The 12,308-nt window shown below is 48.2% G+C and overlaps 1 long non-coding RNA gene across 1 annotated transcript in view; it reads right to left on the reverse strand.

The window, feature by feature from the left end:
* Positions 1-7,641: 7,641 nt before the first annotated feature.
* The window catches only part of LOC132215702 (uncharacterized), an 86,882-nt gene continuing 82,215 nt past the window's right edge, over positions 7,642-12,308 (reverse strand). The window contains exons 3-4 of the long non-coding RNA XR_009448594.1: positions 10,872-10,978; positions 7,642-8,405 (exon numbers count right to left, since the gene is read on the reverse strand). This is a non-coding gene — a long non-coding RNA (uncharacterized LOC132215702). The remainder of the gene's footprint in view (positions 8,406-10,871; positions 10,979-12,308) is intronic.

Below are 12,308 nucleotides of genomic sequence, written 5' to 3' on the forward strand. Positions count from 1 at the left end.
CGCTATCCAGACTGGTGCGCAATTTAAGACTTACACATTGTTTCTGGAATTTTTTACATGATATTTTTGGACTGTGGGTAACAGGAAGTGAAATTGTGGATAAGGGGAGAATGCTGAACGACCTGGCCGACCGGGTTTAGGAATGGAGAGGGCTGTGCTGGGTCGCTGGGAGCAGGCCCTGGGGACTTCCACATTCAGCTTTGTTCTGGCTCTTTAGCTGTAGGGAGCGGTGGCTCAGGGTAGGGACCAAGAGGTGGCTGGGGAGTGTGGGGCAACTCCTCCTGTGGCAGGCAGGGCGAGGCCACCTCTTTAAGCAGTTTTAAGGCAGGTGGAAAGATTCACATGCATTTCGAAAAGAACATCTCTATTGCGTGCAGAAGAGATGGGGCTGAAATGGCAGGAGAGGATGTGGGGAGACCCAAAGGGGAGTGCAATTCTGAAGAACCCCTGAGTCCCGCAGCCCCTCCCCATGTGGCAGGTGTGCGGTGGGCCCAGATCCTCCCTTTCCAAAATGCTGATGCTGCCACCTTAGGCCACACTGAGGGGCACTTGCCCCGGCTCCGCTGGTGGCAGGGGAGCTGTTGAGTGGATGGGCTCTCAGTGCAGCTTGTACATTTTGAGAAGGCAGGGAGACCTTTCTTTAGCCTGAAGAGACTTGTCTGCAAGCATAACTCAGTACAAATTTCAGAGATGCCTTGGCGATCTGGGGATGAGGTGAGGGGTGGAGCTTCACAGCAGCAGCACACTCACCTGGATCACCACTGTGACAGAGCCCGGGGTGCTCCGATGAACCCAGGCTCTGGCCTGGGACTGTGATGTTGTGCAGGGTCTGCCCTGCGCTTGTTTTGTCCATCCCTCTGTTTTTCTATAGGACAGCAGCACAGCACTGAGGTGACACAGAATCTGGGCTATCAGAGTGGCCCTGGGTCTCTCTGTCCCATAGAAAGCCAGACAGATGACATCCTTCTTTTCCTTAGTGTTCGAAAAGGGCCACTAATCAATCCAGCCACCTTGTCTTTAAACTCCACTCCCGGCTCTGAACTATGGTGGTGTCACACATAAGATTTAAGTCAGGCATAAAACCATTCAGACTCTGGAGAGCCCCAGGTCTGCCAGGCCCCTGGCTGGGAGGCCCCAGGGAAAGGAAGCCCACCTGTCAGCATGGGAGTGTTTGACGATGTCCTAGGCAGGGTCCTCTTGGCTCTCATCCAGCAGGACACCTGTCTGGTGGGGAGCCGTGGAGCTCCCACTAAGAGAAAGTCTTTTGCTCTCCAGGGCACCAGGAAATGAATATGTTCCCTTGGGGGAATAAAGACCCCCAAAGGCTGTCCTTGGGAGCTACAAAAGGCTGTCCATCCTCTCTCTAGGACTGACTGCCCCCCCCCCCCCCAGCTACCATACTGTAACTAGGGTCACCCTTCCCTCCAGTTTGCTCTATTCAGAGGTGCCACCACCACTCCTCAAAGCAGAGGCCCCGGGTCGCTGCTGTGGATTCCCAGCACCTGGGAGGAAACGTTCAGTTTAGTGGCGCTTCACCTTCCTGAGGGCCCCTAACACCCTTTTGCTGGTGGTACCAGTTTCTCTGTAGGAAGTTAATGCTTCCAGGAGCGGCTTTTCCCTTACAAGGGAGGCTGTGTGGGTGAATCCACAGCCTCAGGGCCCTGTGTGGAGCTTGTACTGCAGGACAAACCTCGTGCTGGGGTTCTGCAGGGTCTGGCGGTGTCCCAGCAATGACGAGCCACTGTGGGGGGGTTGGTTGGGGCTGGAGCCTGGAGTGCTGCCCGTGGTGGGGTGTGACCCTGGTGTTGTGAAGTAGCCGTTCTCTGATTGGCAACGGCCTGATTCACAACACCAGCTGCCCCACCGCACCGTGCTTGGGAGGTCTTGGGGTGGCCGGTGGTCATGGGGTCCCCTCCTCGGAGCTGCTTCTGGATGTGGAAAGGGAAGAAAGAGCGGCGATGGGTTACAACCAGAATGCAAGCAGATCCCACACTTCATCTATTTCCATCTCATTGGCCTCTCTTTTTGGTTGTGTCCTTTGTCAGCCTTCCTATCCCTGGGGTCACAGGTGGGTATTAGGTCCAAGGAGCCCTGGACCCACTTACCTACACATTGGCACTTCTCTGGGGAGGATCTATTACCCTCAACAAATCTTCAGTGGGGAACACAAGCCTCACCAGTGTTCTGAGTAGTCACTCTGCCCAGGCCCCTTCCCTCTCAAGGTGTATGCCTGTCCAGGGTCCCCAGACATGAAAGGCCTGTGTAGTAGCTCCCACATCTACTAAGGACAACCAGAGTCTGAGGACGGAGAGTAGCTCCCTAGTTCAGTCCTCCAAAGGCTGGAAACATGGTCCCATTACAAATTAAGGCCGATCACTGAGATCTGGGCAGTCACACAAACCAACAAAAACCGAGACCAGCTGAAAAGAATCCAGGCAGTCAGCGTGAAAACAATCACCCTTCACTGCTTGCCTTCCAGCAGGTGCCAAGGGCTGGTCCTCTCTGAGCTTCAGCTGAGAGGGGCTGTGTCTGCTTGAGGAACCCAGCAGTAAAATGACACTCCTTTTGGTATCTGCCTGGATTTTATCACCATCATGAAATAACGTAACAAAAACTGACATGAAAATAGCATTTGAAGTTGAATCCCCATTTCCAGGTGTCGATAAACACTTTCAAATGAGCAAGCTCTTTGGCCCCGAATGGCTCCTGCCTGCTACGTTGTTCTTAGTTACCGAATCAAGAAAAATGACATTTTCCACTTTCTGCTGCCTATGTTGGAACACGCTTTATTTTAAGGACGCGAAGTTGGCAAGTTCCTAATACTGGATGCGGCACAGAAGTTCTGCCAAAGTTCTTGCTGGAGTTGGGGGAGGCAGAAACTTTGAGTAATTCACCAGTCACAGCTTAACACCTGGCCGTGTGGCTTTGGAGTTTAGAAATGTCTGGTTTTTCATGTATACAATCTCTGCAGGGACATTATGTCACAGTCTCTGCACTGGGGCCTCTGCAGTCCATTGCATTGCTAGGGGAATTGCTGCCACCTGTGGGTGGCTCCCAGGCAGGACCTGGGTCAGCTGTGCACTCACTGCGGACATCGGGCCAGCCGCTGTTCTAGGCTCTTCACACCCGTGGGGGCATGATCTATCACTGTGCCCACTTGGGTTAGTGATGGGAGGTTCAGTGGGAAGAGCCAGGATGGAGAGGGCACCCGGCTCTAGCTCAGCTGCCAACTTCCATAGGTAGACACAACTGCATCTGGGTGCCTCTCCCTATTCAGATTCTGCATCTCGTTGAAGGGGGGGCCTGTTCTCTGGAATGCAGTGTGGACTAGAGGGTGGTTGTGTGGCACCGTGGTTGAGCACTGGGACTTCAGAAGCAGGGAGAACTACGAGTCATTCAGCCACTTGGAGTGGCCCTGCAGGAACATACCCAGTTCCCTCCCACCTCAGGGACTTTTTACCGGCTGTTGCCTCCCTCAGACCATAACTATCTTTCTAAAGACTGCAGTTATCCCAGGGTCATTGTAAGAGAATGTAAGATTGCTGCTGTCCCCAAATTCTGCACCAATTTTAACCAAAGCCTTTCATCCCTTTATTTTTCAGTTTGCCCTGCTTATGTTAGTCCTTCTTTACTACTCAATTGATAGGGTCAAGCCAGCTAATTCTGTGTTTGTGAGGTGGTGGTGTGTGTTTTTTGTAAATGTCACATAATGATCACTTGGTGTAGGCAATCCCAAGGACATGGCATTTATCTAAGCTTTGTAACCGGTCTCAAATCAAAAAACCATTTTTTCTGCTGGTTACTTCTGGAAGAATTGATGATAACAGAAACACAGGTTGGTTTCCTCACTGACAGCCTCCGGGTTGACCTGGGTCAATGCAGATTCCGGTCAGTACTTGACATCAGCCCCATTTTGGTAGGCTGGGGTTGGGGACAGGGAGGGGAGGGTTTTGGGTTTCTCCCCCACTTCAAGGCTGCTCCTGCTTCAGTCAGTTTAGAAGTGAAGCCAGGGATTTCCCCCTTACCCCTCTACCCCCTACCCCAGGGACTCTGACTGGAATGGCTGTTGTAATTCTAGGTTCTGTTAAAAACCCATGTTCCTAAGGAGCCTCACAGAGTGGGAGTCTGATATGGCTTCAGCATCTTCAGAAGAAAATAAAATCTTGCCCACATGGCAGACATTGTTCTGTACACAGCTTAAACTCAGCCTGGAGCTTCCTTGGGCCAGGAACGGGAGCAGGAGTGTGGTCAGGCTGCACATGGGTGGCTGTGGGTTAACATCCTGGAGTTGGTGGGCAAATAAACACCCCTCTTTTGCCACATAGGCTTGCAGTGGTCCCCACCTGCTAACAGCAGTGACCTGGATAACACCATTTCCACAGTGCTTCCAGCTCCCAACACTCAGCTGTGCGTCAGTGTCTGTGCTAAGTGTATTTAAGTGCACCCATGCTTTGGATGGGTAGGTCTTAAGTTGTTCCCATAGTCACTCGCAGTGGCGGGGTGGGGTGGGGGGCGGGGAGACCTGGGTAAGGGGAGGGAGGCACTCACTCTCAGATGTTGACCCTGCAGGACTGTGAGCACCTCATGAAATTTTGCATCCTGGACTGTCTTGCTTGCTCACCCTGATCCCATCCTGACTTTCTGGGAATCGGGATATAAAAATCAGGCAAAACAGCCCATTGATTGTAAGGAGGGTTTTGTTGTTGTTGTTGTTGTTGTTGTTTTTTAAAGTAAATTCTTTATTGTTTAAAGGGAGGTATTTTCTAAAGTGTGTTGTACCTAGGTTTCCTTATTGCTTTTTCACAGACAATATCCCTCCAAATGGAAGACCTTTGGCACCAGAACTGAGGCATTAGGCTCATTCTGCGTGGCCAGTAAGTCACACATGCTGTCACAGGCATTTAAGACAGCATGTCTACTCTAGGACCGTGGCAAAAACAAGCCCAAAGGCAACCTGTGAAGCCTGCTTGCTTTAACCCATCTTGGCTGGTACCTTCCAGGTAGGCTTTCAAATAAAAACTCCTAGTTCAGAGAGAATGCCTGGCTTGGCAGCCCCAGCCCAGAGTTTATTAGCACAGTTAATATCGCATGCAAATAGATTTCCCCGCTTCGGTCATGCCAGTCCATTAATTCAGCCCCTTGTCTGCTACATCTTTATCCTTGGCAGGTTAATCCTGCCAAATGCCTTTGCTGTAGCACATGTCACGCTGTGCCTATGTCCAACAATGCCGTTTTGCTAATCCTGTTGGAGCAGCTTTGTGGCCCTGTCTGGTCAATCCAGTGGTGGAAAAGGGCACATATGGTTTTTGCCAAGATCTTCCTTCTACTCTGGTACCCATGACTTTCCTTTAAAAAAAAGAAGGTTTCAATTAAATGGTTTGAAAGTCAGCCACAGTGTTTGGACAGCTGCCAGTGCCAGCGTCTTTCAGAACAGAATGTCAAGGCTTTCAGCAGGCCCCCAAACTCTCTCCAGCAGCCTCAGCCAGCCGCAAGCCAAATATGCTTAAACAGGAGGGGTAAAAACAGGAAAACCCGCCAAACTTCTCTCTTTCTTAGGCTCTCCACACATCAAGGGCTTGAAGATGATGGAATGTATGGCATATGGATCATCCCTTATCTTTGATGCTAACCTCTTTCCAGTTTGGTAAAATCATTAACACGAGTCATCGGAAGAGGTGTGTCCCTTCCTGCAATCACCTTGGCCAGGTATACAGCTAACATAAGGTGGGAAAGTGTCTCCAGGACGCACGGGGTGCTGCTCCTCTAGTCTGTGGCCTGGCAGGGTTAAAAGCATGAGCCTTGTAACCAGATTCCAATCTCAGCCGGATCACTTTCTTCCTCTGTGACCTTAGACAAGCTGCTTTCTCTCTCTGGCCTTGCTTTCCTCGTCTGTAAATTCTGTGTAACCACAGCACCTGCCACATGGGACCGCTGTGAGTATTCAGGGAGTTAACACTTATCACTCAGAACGGTGCTGGTACACATACAGCAGGCACTCAGTAAATGTAAGCTGATATTAGCACAGATTGTGAAATTGGTAAAAACTCTGTCATTTGCAGCAAAGTCATAGTAAAATGGCACATGGGCATGTCTTACTGGGTAAACTTCACTTTCTTGCCTGCTAATTAGAGAAATGTGGCTATGAAGTTAGCCACATATTTAACCCTATAGGAGTTAGCTCTGGCAGCCTTCCATGGGTGTGAGAAGCATTCCAGGATGGGACTTATTCCCTAGAACTAACTCTTGGGCCTTTACTATCCAACCCCAGGAAGGTACTCCACCTCTAAGACTCTTACAATCCCATCAGAAATGGGACTTGGTTCTACATTGCTGAGTCAATGTGAGGAGGTTGGCATGCTGCTGAGAGCACAGTAATTGCTCGGTAAATAAGGGCGATTATGGAGCCTCCTGCAAGATACCAGGGCTTCCCTCTTCAATCCTCCATCCATCTGCCTCCCAATCTCACCACAGCTTGAATGGAGATGGTGAGAGTTACGTGGGTTCATGTAGGGAAAGCCGTCGGCACAGGGCCTGGCTTCCAACACAGGCTCAGGAGATGGAGCCGTGCTCACTGCTGTTAAGCCTAGTTCATTCAACTGGCTTGTTTCTTACCCCAATATCCTCAGCGCCATACAGTCTCTTTTGCATTAGTCTGAGCCTGGTGAAGACCTGTGAGTAGTCTTTAAATGAGGGTGGGCATGTGTTGGTATGAAATTGCCCATGTTTGAATTTGAGCTGAGTGTACATTCTGACCTAAGCACTGATGAAAACCGGGGGCAGAGGATTCAATGTATTCGGTATTGGATATGTCAGGACAGGATTTTTGCCTTTGATGTGGGGAGAGCTGTATGCTTCCCCTGGCAACCCACCCACTCAACACCACCTACTTCTCCTGGATCCTGCTTGATCTGTTCTTTTAAAAAAAATTTTCAATTACTGTTGACATACAATATTACATTACTAGTAGTTTCAGGTGTACAACATAGTGACTGGACATTTATATAACTTATATGATCACCCCAATAGGTCTAGTACTCATGGGACACCGTACTTAGGGGTGCATATATCTTTTCAAATTAGTATTTTGGATTTATTTGGATAAATACACAGAAGTAGAATTTGGGGATCATATGGTAATTATATTTTTAATACTTTGAGGAACCTTCATACTGTTTTCCATAGTGGCTGCACCAATTTACAATCCCACCAACAGTGCAAGAAGGTTCCCTTTTCTCCACATCCTTGCCAACACGTGTTTGTTGGTTTACTGGTGCTAGCCATTCTGACAGGTGTGAGGTGATATCTCACTGTGGTTTTAATTCGCCTTTCCTTGATGACTAGTGATACTAAGCATCTTTTCATATGTCTATTGGCCATTTATATGTCCTCTTTGGAGAAATGTCTTTTCAGTTCCTCTATCCGATTTTTGGGGATGGTAAGTTGTATGAATTCTTTATATATTTTGGATATTAATCCCTTATTGGATGCATCATTGGCAACTGTCTTCTCCCATTCAGTAGGTTGTCTTTTCATTTTGTTGATGGTTTCCTTTGCTGTGTAAAATCTTTTTAGTTTGATGTAGTCCCACTTGTTTATTTTTTCCTTTTGTTTCTTTTGCCCAAGAAGACACATACAAGAAAATATTACTAAAAGCAATGTCAGAGTTTACTGCTTATGATTTCTTCTAAAAGTTTTATGGTTTTGGGTTTTACATTTAAGTGCTTCAGGGTGTGTGCCCTCCTGTTGTATTAGAGTCTTGACTGCTGTTGGCATAACAGTGTGTGGTTTTGACCCTCAGGCTGACTGGCTGTGACTACACCAGAGGAGCTATTGTGCAGGGACTGACCCCACAGAGCAGGAGTTGCCTTTCCAAGGCTCTGATGCCAACTGAGTCTGCCCTTCAAGTATATTGTTTTTAGAGCTGGTTGGATGGTGCTCTGGTGTGGTCTGAAGCTGGCCACCAGATCTACTGCATAGATCTTAATCCAGTTTTCATTTACCAGTCTCTTGAATAAAATGAATTTGTAATACTTCATGCGAATTAAAACATGAGGAAATCAAGCTATTTGCAAAATGAGCAGTTCTGAATCTCTGGCCTCTGTGGCTCAGGTGGGTCCACTGAGGCACACCTGTGTGCTGCCTTGGCGAGAATTCCTGCTGAGAGGGCAGTCCATCTAGGTTAGGTCTCGAGAGAGCCATGCTTACCTAGCAGAATGCAAACATCTCTGAACTTTGCTTTCTGGATAAAAGGCAGCATTAGCCTCCCATTGCATGTCCTCCGGCAGGATCAGTCTCACATCCCAGCCTGACACTTGGCCTTGCTCGTGATTAATCTCGCAGAGGTGAAGCTCTGCCTTGTGATGGGTTGCTGGATCCGAGCACAGCCTTCTGGAGGGGAGGGGGACCTGCGGGGGGAGGGAAAGAAAGGCTGGGAGCAGAATAATAAGTGTGGAGGTTTGAGAAGCCTGCTCTATGCCATGTGTTGCAGGAAGCTTTATTTAGTGGTTCACTGTCAGAAAATTATCTTTTGCCATGAATGCTACTGGAGCATCATGGAGGGAATTTCACACTGTTTTTTTCTTCGGTGTGAATTTGGTGCTTCAGTTGTGTGTTGTTGTTTTCCCTACCCCTTGTTTTCAATCAAATCAAAGTAGGCTAAATCCGGTCTCTTTGGTGGTTCTAGGGATGTGCTTAGCACTTGTGTCCCTCTACTCAAAAAGGATCTGACTGACAGTTTCATTCAACTGAAAGAGACCTGCTTCTGACTTTGTTCTCAGGACTCTGATTATTCATGGAATCTGAAAATGCTTGAAGGTTGTTGAATTTTCTTTATTTTACTGTGCTCATCTCTGTTACTAGGCTTGATGAAGATGTGTGTGTGTGTGTAAGGGGGTGATTACAGGGAAGTGAAAATCCCACATGCTCATCAGAGGTGGCTAAGACCTGAGGTGCTAAGAGCTTTCAAACAATTGTCAGCTCCTTGCCTTTCCTGAATAATTCTGTTACTATTTAAAGAACCAAACCAGGTGCAGGGAGACCTTGCTTTAAAGAAACAATACATGGGGACCTCTATTTATACAAACTAAGGAGTGACTTCAAGAGTTCTAGTTCCCTGTTAAGAAGCAAGTTTGCTTGATATCTGACTATCACATGAAATGCACTTCATTTTGGGGATGTGCCCATTATATAGAGGCCCATCCGCATATTTCTCTGAAAAGGGATCTCTTTTGAAAAAGCCCCTCGCTCCCCTACAAACTCCTGAAGACATACTGACAATAGAAGGATTATTGCCTAACCTGGTGTGTGACAAGTGTCTGTTATAAATGAACCAGACGGTCTGTCTTCATCTGCCTCTCAAACACAAAGCCCCATCGCCCACTGACCAGACCTGAGGTGTCCATAAGGTGACTGGCCTCTCCTTTCCCAATGCCTGCTCAGGACCTGGGAGAGACCCTCTGGACAAGCCTCTCAGCCCAGACCCAAGTGGCCCTGGAGGGGCCCGGAGCTCCACCACCAGGACAACCATCATTGTCATCAGTGGCTCACCAGTAGGTGCCCCAAATACCACAGTGGGGTGTCCCTACAGCTGGCTCTGCCTTGGGGAGCCCTGGGCTCAGAAAAAGGTCTGAGAAGACCCTCTGCAAAGCTTGTCTTCTTAGCCGAAAATACAGCCTCACTCTCCAGTCTGCAATAAATTTCCAGAAAACAGCCACACTTATTCTATCTTCAGACTCTGAAAAGGTAATGTTGGGGCTCTGGTAAATTTCATGGTAGCCATTCTGGCCCAAAGAAGGTGCAGCTTATCAAGAACCTGCTATCGTAACTTTGGGCTGAAAATCTTCAGTGGGTAAGGTGGGCTGGTTGGGTAGGTTCTCCCTTGCAACTTGTGTATTTAAAGACAAAGTGACAGGACACAGCTGACATTATCACAGCACCTTTAAGTACCTCTTAGCTCTTGTTTGAAGCAATGCTTCTAGTAACATACTTTGATGTGTCTTAAACACAAAAGGATGACGAGTTTCCTGTTTTGGGGACGGATGCAATACTAATAAGACAAAGTACTGAGCCTGCAACCTAGCTGATGTTATTCCTTTGTCCTCTCACTACCAGAGGGACAGCTTCAGACCTGGGGCGTCAGGAGAAGGTGTGAAAAGAGAAGACCCTCTGCAAAGCTTGTCTTAGCTGAGGATACACCTGACCTCTGTCCCCCTTGTCCTTGACAGGCACTAAAATGGGCCGTGAGAGGATGGGGCAAACTGAGGCAGTGGGACTTTGAGCAAACTTCTGGAGGCACCTATTAACCTTTATGAAAGTCACAGGTTGGTAGGGGCCATACATCTTTTGTAAAGGTCTTTAATATTTAAAATTTTTGTTTCATAATTAATACTTTTATTTTCTTTACTCCTTTAATGGGTTCAGACCAGCAAAGTGACAAAGAGGTGGTAAAGGACATGGCAGCTGGCCCACAACGTTTCGTCAGACCTAGTTGGTGGGAAGTTCAGGTGAGCAGGCTGCACAGCAGCAGGACTGGGAGGGAGGGTTCACCACAGCAGTGCCCAGACACACTTCCGAACTGAACCTCTACTGCCTTTTTCAGTTTGAGTAACTTGTTAACAGGGCAGCTATGGAAGTTACATGAGATCATGGCCTGGCTTCTTCATGAGGAGCCCTGGAGGCAGGTGAGAGATACTGTCACTCAGCCCGTGTGACTCCGGGCCACCACTCGTCTACCCCAACCTTCAGCTGTGTCACATAGATCAGGGAACTGGGTTATTGTAACTGAACAAGACAATATGTCCACATGAGGCTTTGTCATTTGCAGTGTTCTCCCCACCCCCGCCAAGCACATGCAACTATAAAAGACTGCTCACCTTTCGTGGCTGCTTCCGATGTCTGAGCATCTAGTACTCATCAGAGCAGGTAGGCGGGAAGTTCTTGTGAAGAAGATCTGAGAGGACTCCCACAGAGACACCGGCTCCTGGGGTGGAAGGATAAAGGTTGGTGAGACAGACTGCCAATGATTAGCCGACAGTTTCCTCATCTGTAAAATGGGGACAATGCCACTGATTCTCCTTGGGCTTAATAAATATTCACAGCCATCACTGTCACCGGTGGCTCACCAGGAGGTGCCCCAGATACCACAGTGGGGTATCCCTATAGCTGGCTCTGCCTTGGGGAGCCCTGGAGGAGTGGTACACACTTGGAGCATTCCTTCTAAGTAACGCTTCTGGGCTGACTTCATTATGCCAAAGGATGACATGTTAGTTGAACCCACTATGTTCTTAGAAGTGATTTACTCTAATATCAGAGATTAGGAAGAAAAATAAAAAGGATCAAAGTAGAGGATTGGTGATTCACAGTCAAAACAGGCTACACAGTGTTTAGGTATGCATAGTGAAAGCAAGAAAAAGCAATGGAGAAAGGAAACATGATATAGCTCAGTTGGTACAAGAGCTAATACTACTGAGCAATTAGCAATACTGAGAAAACATCTTGATGCACACGGGCCAACAGCCCACCTTGTCCCTGGGCTCTGCAGTGACCCCAGTATCCCCCCGCATGCCCAGCCTACAGAGTTCAGCCACCACAGAGCTCTAAATGGCGGCTGGCACCCCCTCCCTAACTTAATACCCAGGGTCTTAGTAGGGAGTGTCCTCTGAGCCTGCTCTGGGGACAGGGTGAGGGTGTGGGTGTGCAGGGCACACAGGATAAATCCACTCCAACACCCCGGCCTTCCCAAGCCTTGATTCCTTCCTTCTATATCAGTGGTTCTCAACCTTCCCAATGCCGCAACCCTTTAATACAGTTCCTCCTGTTTTGGTGACCCCAATTTCATTGTTACAAATTGAACATAATTAAAGCATTGTGATTAATCACAAAAACAGTATGTAATTATATATGTGTTTTCCGATGGTCTTAGGCGACCCCTGTGAAAGGGTCGTTCGACCCACAGGTTGAGAACCGCTGTTCTACATCATGAGGGAAATCCTAGAACCTCAATGAATGTAGAACCATTGAGCCCAATTTTCAGACAACCAGCAAAGCGATCTCTTGTAGCCCCTTCCAGCTGCTTCAGCTAACACGTTAAGTAGAGAATCTGTTTCATCCTCAGTCTGCTATCCTTAAAGCCATTCTTACTTGCATTCCTTAGGCTTTCACCAATATAAATTTGCAAAACGTTATGATCTTTCCAAAGGAGTGCCACCCTGTCTACCCAAGGGGCAGGGTCTTGGCTGAGGCAGGGCTTCTGGGCCCCAAATTGTTGCTCCCCTAGTTGCCACCGGTGGTGATTCCACCAGTGGAAACAA

Source organism: Myotis daubentonii, chromosome 14 (genome assembly GCF_963259705.1).
Source record: "Myotis daubentonii chromosome 14, mMyoDau2.1, whole genome shotgun sequence".
NCBI classification, from domain to species: Eukaryota; Metazoa; Chordata; class Mammalia; order Chiroptera; family Vespertilionidae; genus Myotis; species Myotis daubentonii.